This window comes from Crocuta crocuta, unplaced genomic scaffold, assembly GCF_008692635.1.
Source record: "Crocuta crocuta isolate KB4526 unplaced genomic scaffold, BGI_CrCroc_1.0 scaffold70, whole genome shotgun sequence".
Lineage (NCBI taxonomy): Eukaryota > Metazoa > Chordata > Mammalia > Carnivora > Hyaenidae > Crocuta > Crocuta crocuta.
Window position 1 is genome coordinate 14,096,413 of NW_027528417.1, and position 10,105 is coordinate 14,106,517.

Sequence of the window (10,105 nt, forward strand, 5' to 3'; positions counted from 1 at the left end):
TACCTATAAAAAGAATATATCAAATAGTTCTTGATTTAGGTAGTGGCGTGAGTGGGGTTATGTGTTTTTCCACCAGGAAAGGGGATTAGCAGCTTCTTTTAGCATCTAAGAACAAAAAGACAACCAGTCTCTTGAACTTGAACTTGCTTATGATAAGCCCTTATCATGAACCATCACTCTCTGCGTATTGATTTCTAGCCAACGATTAACCAGATGTGACCTTAGAGCCTTGATAATAGCTGGGGAACTCACTCAACAGAGGGAAGCCTGCTAATTTATGAAAAAAGCAGGTATTTACAGACCCCCCCACCTCAGCCTCAGGTGAGTACTTTTCCATCCAGGTGGAAGTCACAAGCACTGAGAAGTCACAAACACAGAGCCCTGATGGATCCCTGAATGTGAGCTTGTGCTGACCATCTGGAAGGATGAGGTGGTCTAGACCTGACAGGAAATGATTCGATGCAAAAATCATGAAAGCAGCACCTGCTGTGAGGGTGGAAATTCAATGTCTATGACCCACATAATAGTTTTACCACTACCAATTCCATTCACTCATGTAGACATCACACTTTACAAAATTCTTTTATACGCATTATCATGGCAATATTTTTGTATGATTCCATTTATATAAAGCTCAAAAATAAACTCAAGTAAACTATGTTGGTTAGAAAGGCATACTTAGGTCTAAAACCATATAGCAAATCAAGGAAATGATCACATAAAATCAGGGGAGCAGTGACTCTAGAGAGAGAAAGCAGGTGTTATAGGAAAGGGGCACGTGCAGTCCTTCTGGGTGATGCTGATTTCTTCCTGGGGGTGAAGCTTGCCAGGGGTTCACTTTACAATTTTGTTAAGCTGTACACTTATGACCTATGCACTTTGTGCACAAACGTATGCTTTATTTTATACACATCAAACAAACAAAATGTCAAGAAAGAAGTCAGTGCCTTCCTTTGTGTCATTCCAATCTTGACTGGTTGTTAGTTATGGAAATTCTAGACTAGACATGGCTAAAGCAATGTAGTATAGAAGGTGGGACTGCCTTGGGAGTACCGTGGATAGATTGATCTTATCCCTTATTTAAGAAAATCTGTGTGTGTGTGTGTGTGTGTGTGTGTGTGTGTGTGTGTGTTTAGTTCCAGTCTGAGAGTCCCATGGAAGGACTAAGAGGCTTGGTCAAGGTCACCAACCAATATCAGTGTTAGAACTTGACCCCAGGGGTTCTACATCTGATACTCCACATGTAATGCTTTTGGGTAATGACAATATTCCATTCTATTCCATTCCATTCCATTCCAGCTAAAAAATTCCCCACACCAGGGGCACCTGGTTGGCTCAGTAGGTTAAGCATCCCACTCTTAATTTCAGCTCAGGTCATGATCTCACGGTTTGTGAGTTTGAGCTCCATAGTGTCAATGCTGTGGACTCATTCCCATTCTCTCTCTCTCTCTCTCTCTCTCTCTCTGTATAAATAACTAAATAAACTTAAAAAGATTCCCCACATTTGTTTATTTCAAATGGAACGGAGCTGGGTATGTTGGCTAATTGTGGAATTGTCCATTGGTGTTCAAGCTTGCTTTAAAAGATGGAGACTGTTTGGCTCTGTGCTAGTTAGAAATGTCAAAGAAAGGTTCACTGGGCATTTTGAATTAAGGCGGTGGAAAGATGTGCCTGACTTCCTAGTAACAGCAGCATCTTGAAAAATTAGACTCTCTTTTACATATAAAACCCTATCTCATTATAATACTTTTGTACACCAAGTATACAGTGTTCCTTGTAAAACATTTAGAAAAATTCAGGAGAGATAAAGAGGAAATAATAACTACCCATAATCTCAACTTGCAGACATAAGCCTTATTCAATTTTGGTATGTTTTCTTTTATATTTGTTTAAAAATTGTTTGCAAAACTGATATCCTAAAAATATAGTGTTGAAACTTGTATTTAAAAAAATCCTAACAGTACACTGTGATTTTGTTTTCACATTAATAGTTCTTCTATAACATGTATTTTAAGCCCAGTGTCATGTAACATTGTGTAAGTGAGTATATCATGTTTCTTAAAAAGCCAATTTCCTTTTGTTAGCTGTTTGGTTTTTTCCAATTACTGCTCTTGTAAATAATGTTGCAATAAGCATAAATAAATCTTTGCACACACCCAGTATTATTTCCTTAGAATAAATTCCTAGAAGTGAAGCCATTGGGTCTGGGTCAAAGGGTACGCACACTTTAAAGGCTTTTGTTATGTTTGCCAAATTGCATTTCAGAAAGATTGTCTCAATTTATGCTCCCACAAGGGGTGTATAAAAGTGTTTTCCCCAGCCATGCCAATGCTAGATATTCTAACTTAAAATGTCTTAGAAAAAGATTTTGTTTACTAGCAAGGTTCCAGTTTTTCATGTGTTTTTTAGCCCTCAACGTTGCTTGGATTCCTGTAGTCCTTCAAGTAAAATGGTGTGTTCTCTCTTCCACATGAGTCCTGTTGATCAAACATAAATGACAGGACTAAGAAAACTCATGTGTAGGTACACATTTACAATTTTCCACTTGAACCACGAAGGGAATCCATTATTAAGAAAAAGGAGAAGAGATTTTTGCCTGTGTTAACAGGAGAGCTCTCAACTGAGTTGTGTATTTGCCTAACTAATGCCCCATTAGGCGTTCTAAGCACATTCACATATTGTTAAAATACCTAACGATCATTCATAGAAATGGGAAGTCAAACAAGCCCAGTGTATCAATTTGCCAAATCCAACAAGCTCCTTGGCAGTGTGCTCAAAAGACCCTTTGGGGGACAGCAGGCATGAGTAGGTTAGACAGCCCATTAGCTTATGAAAAGAGCTGTCGATGCAATCATAATCTATCTGCCTGCATTTCACTGACATTTTTTCTGAGCTTATGGTGGTAGAAAGCTATTTCCCACATTCCTACTCAGGCACTCGGCGGAACGATGGGCAGGTTAAATCCCAATAAAACAAATACCACTATGATGCAAATCTTTCTATAACTGAAAGAATGTTAGGCCCCAGGTGGAATTCCATTTATTTCAAATATTTTTTTTGATGTCATAAAATCCTAACACAACAAAATAATTGGGACAATGCGGCGGCCGACATTCTATTGGGATTTGACTTATTAGTGATAGTTTGATTAACATGGCTTCTGGAAAGAATTCTCCTTTGATTAAAACAGCAGCCTGGGGGAGAGCAGCTTGGGAGAAGTATGGACTTGTTCTTAGTTATTGCAGAGCTCCGAATGGTAGAACTGAGGTCAGTGGGCTCAAGTAACGGACAGTCTGATTATAGATAATCTTAAGGAATAAATTTCTAACAGAGTTGTGCAAGAGTAGCTGCCCTGTGAATTAGGAAGCACCCTTTCACCTGTAAGGGTCCAAGCTCCCACCGGAGAAGTAGTCAGGCACGTCAAGGCAGCGTTTCCTTTACTGTGGGGCCCAAGGTCCGTGTTCTCAGAGGACATCACATGGACATAGTTGGGGTGGGCTGTTCTACCAATGGCTGTTTGTTAGCAACAAGACATATGAGAAATTCCAAGCGGATGTTTTTCAAATACGTTATTATTTATTTTGTTTCTGAATAGTATACAAGTCAAATACAGGTTGCCAAGGTGAAGGCCATCATCGTCTGAGTCAGACCATGGTGCCAGGTTTGATTATTTCCCCCAGAATCTCATAGGCATCTATTTATTTCTTGCAGAAGCTTCACTGAGGGCCAGATGGTTTTCCGACGCAGCTCCCTTTCAATCAGTGGCTTATGGATCTGGTCTACTTTAATTTTGTGCGTCCCTTCCCTCAATAAGTGACGTCCAGGGCCTCTGTGGCTCTGGAAGTGGAAGCACTGAAAACTCACATAAAGCCTTCTGTGCTTCTGCTTCTGCTACTTCCATCCATTGTCCAGTGGTCAGAGGGACATAGTCATTGGCCCATTCTGGCCACAAGCGAAGCGTCTGCCTGTGTCCCTAGGAAGATATCAGTGAAGTGACCCTTGTGCATTATCATATTTTGCCAAGGGGCCACAGATCGTCTTTACTTTTCTATTTCACCTGGAAGGACACATAGTTCTTTCTCATAGAACAAACTGAAGCATGACATACGCTTTACCACACAATCAGCTTTTATGTAGTTTTAGCAGTTAACTTTCTCCATCATTGCGAAAAGTTTGTCCTGAGAAGTTGGACGTCCATACCCTCTCTCCTGCTGCTGTGTTAATTTGGAATAGAGTTGTCAAAGATGGTGTCTGAGCCTCTTGTGTAGTTCTCACATTTTCCTAACTTATCACTCTGGATTCCTTGGTGCTGGGCCTCCTGCATACTTGCTGTTGAAGAAGAAGAGTGTCTCCCTTCACTAAGGTTGTCCCCCCACAAATGGGGGGCTTACACGACAAAGCTTATTTTCTCGTGGCCCCGCAGCCTAGAAGTCTGAGATCGGAGTGTTCCTTCTGAGGCTGTGAGGGAGATTGGGTTCCCTGCCTCTTTCCTCGCCTCTGGCAACCAGCTAACAGTCTTTGGCATTCCTTGGCTCAAAAAAGCATCTTCCTGATCTCCGCCCTCATCTTGACATGGCATTCTGCCTGTGTGTGTCTCTCTCCATGTCCAAGTCTCTCCTTTTGAGAAGGACAATAATCATATTGGTTGGGGGACTCCCTGATGACCTCATCTCAACATGATGACCTCTGTAAAGAGCCTGTCTCCAAATAAGGTCACATTCTGAGGCCAGAGACCTGAGTGTAGACCCACCTTCCTTTTGGGAGCCTCTGTGCTTTAATCTGTTAGAAGAAGGGGCGGGGCTGGTGAACTTTGAAGTTCTAGCCTGCTCTGAGACCTTGTTATACAGTTGGTGACACTGTAAGGTGTAAAGGCATCATGTTAAAGAACCCATGACTAGAAAGGTCTGTGTGGCTTTCTGGGTCCCTAATCTCCTCCTATGGCATGATTTAGGTGCAAGGCCAATGGGCCACATGGTGTGGTTTCTGCATTGAGGGCTGTATTTTGACAGGCAGGTTCGAATGCAGGCTCTCTCTGTTTCACACATACATATGCACACCTCTTTGTTTTTGGAAAGGGGAAGGAGGTATTTTTAATAGCCACATTTTTTATCCTCTCTCTCTCTCTCTCTTTTTTCCTGGAAAAAGATGAAATCATCCATTTATTCTGGACCAATTACAAGCACTAGAAAGCACAGGAGGAACAGAAAGCTCGATCACAAATAAATATACACTGGGGGAGGGGGGCACAGAGGAAACTGTTATTGATTGGCCTTGTAAAATCTGCTGCCGAATCGATAGCAATTTCTGGAAATGCCAGACATTTATTTTGTGTGGCTTGAACAGCAGAGATAATAATAAACGCACTTATGAAGTGAGTCTCTTGACACTATTTCCTTGAGCCCCTTATAATAACACACATACATAATGGGTATGATAGCCATACAAGCCTTAGTGAGCAGACTTCAGGTTTACATCCCGGGCTGAGTTGCCCACCACCAACCTCTCCTCTGTGCTGGATGTAACATTCAAAAATGCCTCTTTAAAAAAGCACAGACAGTTCGGCCACATGAAGACACGGGAGAGGTGCCCTCATCAGCTGTGGAGAGGCAAGCCTGGGCTTGTCCTGAGGCTCAGGGAAGAAAATCAGACACTGAAACTGCTGGACCCTGCCCAGCCATTATGAATTTCTGGACCTGCCCTCTCACCTGTGATACCCACGGCCCCTCTCAGAGCTCTGTTCATTGTTTGTCTCTAACAATGGGCAGCTTACCCTATGTGGGTGCTCCCTCATCCCGATCCATCATCTGTGGCCAGTCTCGTCTTCCTACTCCATGTGCAAGGGCATTTGATAACCTTGTCAGGGCCCCTATGGCTGAGAAAAGGTGGGGTGATACAGGAATCGGGGAGTTGCTCAAAGTACTTCGTGGTCAAAAGAGCTGCCACTCATCGAGTTCCTGTGATGTGCCATGTCCTCAACCCTCATGGCCTCATTTATTCCTCACCACACACCTGAGTTATTATTTTTCTTTACGTATTTTTTTTTTTTTTGGTAAGAAACTGAGGCCCAACAAGGCTAAGTAAGTTGCCTGAGATCACGAAGCTATTATGAAACTCAACTAGATTTGAACGCAGATCTGCTTCCAGATTCTATATTCTTTCCATTCTGCTTTTGCCTGCTTTAGTGGGAGCTAGGATGCTGGGAGACGAAATGATAACATGCAGAGGGCCTTGAATGCCTAATTGAAGGCACGCTACATTATTCCCGTGCATTAGGGAATGTAGGAAGGTCTCTTGGAAAATATAAGTGGTACAATCACAGTTAAGTTCTAGGGAGATCGTGTTGGTGCTGTATTTAGGACAGACTGTGGCAGGGAAAGAGGCTGAGAGATGGGAGCATTCAACAACAGATTCGATAAGACGCTCAGACTAGGAGAAGGGCAATGGGATCGCCAAGAGATGGATCTTGACAGTCACAAGAGTGGAAAATGTTTCCCCTTCTCCCCACCTTGTCTCATCCCCGCCTCTGCCTCCTTTCCCAGCCACTCCACCTGCTCCTATTTTGGGATGGTAGGAGGATTCCCTGGAGAACACCCATTCCCAGCCTGGGCCTCTTGATGCGAAGTCATTCTCCATGATACTGTTGGATACAGACGCCTGCTGAGATGGGAATGGATGGAGATCGCTTTTCCATCTCACTTCTTTAATACATATCCATTTTGTATGGCTCTGCTAAGGAGAATTTGAACTACTAATTTGGATGGCAGGAGAAGGTGTTCTTTTTGTAAATTGCTAGATTTCTGGATCCCTGGCTGTGTCCCATCTCTTCATAATGAACCTGTAGTTTTGTGAGAGTCTTCAGGACTCTGAAAAACACAGTATGCCTTTCCCCTGAGATCTGAATTCGTGTTGAGAGTAACTCTTTCCCTCCAAGTACTCAAGGAACTGGCTATCTTCAGATGCTAGGTCAACCCCTGTTTCAGAGAGATACTTGGGAAATAGCTCTCTACAACCCTGAAGATAGGAAGTCAGAGAGACTTCTTGGATGGACTATCATCTGAGGACCCATGTGAGTTCATTCTTCAGATGTCCTTTGTGCACATACTTTGTGCCCTACCCAATGCAGGAAGCCAAGGAGAATTGTACGGAGTTCCATCCCTCAAAGAGCTCAGCCTAGTAGAAGGCATAAGTTCATGTTCCCAAAAAATGCCTATACAAGGCAGTCTCTGGTCCACATTACTAAACTACCACAGACAGAATAGGCCAGGAGAGTAAACAGGGAAATAGAAAACACAGGCTGCAGTTTTTTAGTGGCCCTTGAATGAGAAGAAAATGGAAATGCTGGGGTATTCCCGGTGCAGAGAAGGACAATAGCAAGGTGTGGCAGCGAGAGAGCAGAGTGCGTGAGAAATCTCAGAAAAGAATCCAGTTCACTGAGATCCCAATTCACACAGATCCACTGGACCTCAGTAGAAGAGAGGGATAAAAGACTGAAGAGGTGGGTTAGAGTTAGTAATGGGTTGGAGAAGACCTCAAACACCAGGCAGATGCAACAACCCTACACATAAGAATCTAACAACTTAGATGAAATGTACCAACAACTTAGGCAATATGATATAGATAATTTGCATAGCTCTATAATTATTAAAGAAATTGCATTCCTAATTTTAAAAGCTCTCAGAAAGGAAATCTCTAGTCTCAGATGGTTTCACTGAAGAACTCTTCCAAACAGTTAGAGCTAACACCAATTTTGAACATCTCCTAGAAAACACAAGAGGGGCTCCTGGGTGGCTCAGTTGGTTAAGTGTCTGGCTTCAGCTCAGGTCATGATCTCACGGTTCATGGGTTTGAGTCCTGTGTTGGACTCTGTGCTGACAGCTCAGAGCCTGGAGCCTGCTTCAGATTCTGTGTCTCCCTCTCTCTCTGCCCCTCTCCTGCTCGCACTCTGTCTCTCAAAAATAAGTTAACATTAAAAAAAAAAAAAAGAAAATACAAGAGAAGGGAACAATCATCAATTCATTTTACGAAGGTAGCATTACCCCAATACTAAAACCAGACAAACAATGTGAATAAAACTACAGACTAACAACTCTCATGAATATATAGGTTAAAAAAAATTATTGAAAAACCACAAAATGTGAAATAAAATTCAACAAATCCCCCCAAATTACACACCATGATCAAGAAAAGTTTGTTCCAGAGATGCAAGACTGGCTCAATATTAAAATATCAATTCATGTTAATACACCATATTCACTACCTAAAGAAAAAACAACTGATCAGTGCAGAAAAAGCATTTGGCAAAATTCAATACCCATTCATGATAAAAAAAATTTTCAGAGATCTATGATTAGAGGAAAATATTGTCAACTTGGTAAAGAATATTTACAAAACCCTACAATGACTATTACACTTGATGGTGAAAGGCTGAATTCTTTGTCCCTTAGATCAGGAATGAGGCAAGAATGTCTACTTTCACCCCTTTTATTCACATTGTTGGAAGTTCTAGTGCATGCAAGGCATCAAGAAAAGGAAATGAGTAAAATTCAGAAAGAAAAAATAATATTTTTTTCTTTTTTTAAAGTTTGATTTTATTTATTTTGAGGGAGAGATAGAGAGCAGGCAGGGAAGGGGCAGCGAGAGGAGACAGAATCCCAAGCAGGTCTGTGCTGTCAGCTCAGAGTCTGATGTGGGGCTTGAACTCGTGAACAGTGAGATCATAACCTGAGCTGAAGTCAGGAGTTGAGCACTTAACCGACTGAGCCACCCAGGTGCCCCCAAAATAAAATTGTCCCAATTTATAGATGACATGATTAGCTACATAGAAAATTACAAGGTTTCCTAATAAAAAAAAATGAAAAAACGAAAAAAAAAACCTTTTAAAAGGTGAGGTTTAAAATCTCATCAACGTTGTAAGATACAAAGATAAGGATACATGGGGCTCCCAGGTGGCTCAGTCAGGTAACCGTTGGACTTCCGCTCAGGTCATGATCTCATGGTTCCTGAGTTTGAGTCCCACCTCGGGCTCTGTGCTGGCAGCTAGGAGCCTGGAGCCTGCTTCGGATTCTGTGTCTCCCTCTCTCTCTGCCACTCCCCCACTCACATTCTGTCTCTTTTTCTCTCTCTCTCTCTCAAAAATAAACATTAAAAATTTTCAACAATAAACATACAAAAATCAATGGTATTTGTATGCCCTAGCAATGAACACATGGACACTGAAATTCAAAACATAATATCATTTGTCCTCACTCAAAAACTAAAAAACTTAGATGTGAAGGTAACAAAACACGTACAAGACTTGTACACTGAAAAGCGTAAGATTCTGAAAAAAGAAATCAAGGACAGATACCATGTTTGCACATATAGGTGGATTAGGAGGAACTTAACGGAGGACCCNTGAAGAGGCATGCTATTTCTGTTCACTGATTAGAAGACTCAACCTAGTTGTACTCGTTTTCTATTTCTGCTGTAAAAAATGACTACAAGCTTGGTGGCTGCAAATAGTGCAAATGAATTTTCCTATAGTTCTGGATTTCCGAAATCTGGGATTGGGTGTTATGAGGCTAACATCAAAGTGTTGTCAGGGCTGGTCTCTTCCAGAGGCTTTCAAGGGGAAATCCACTTCCTTGCCTTCTCAGCTTCTAGAAAACACTAGCATTCCTTGGTTTAGGGCCCCTTCTTCTATTTTCAAAGCCAACAGCATAGTACCTCCGAATTTCTTTCTGTCTCCTGCTGGCCTCATCATATGTCCCTTCCTTTGACTCTGATCCTTCCACCTCCTGTGTATAAGGGCCTTGTGATAACATTGAACCCACGTGGGTAACTCACCAGGCCTTTCATCACTTTGGCAAAACCCTTTTTGCCACATAAGCTAACATATTTACCGTTTCCAGGGATTGGGATGTATAAATCTTTCTGGGGCCCATTATTCTGTGTACACTTTACACTAGTAAAGCCAGTTTCCTCCAAACTGACATACAGATTTATCAAAACTACAGTAAGATTTTTGGTATGCATCAAGATAATTCTAAAATGTATGCGGGAAGGTAAAGAAATTTGAATAGCTAAGACAACTTGGTAAAAGAAGAATCAAGTCAGAGGAATCTGT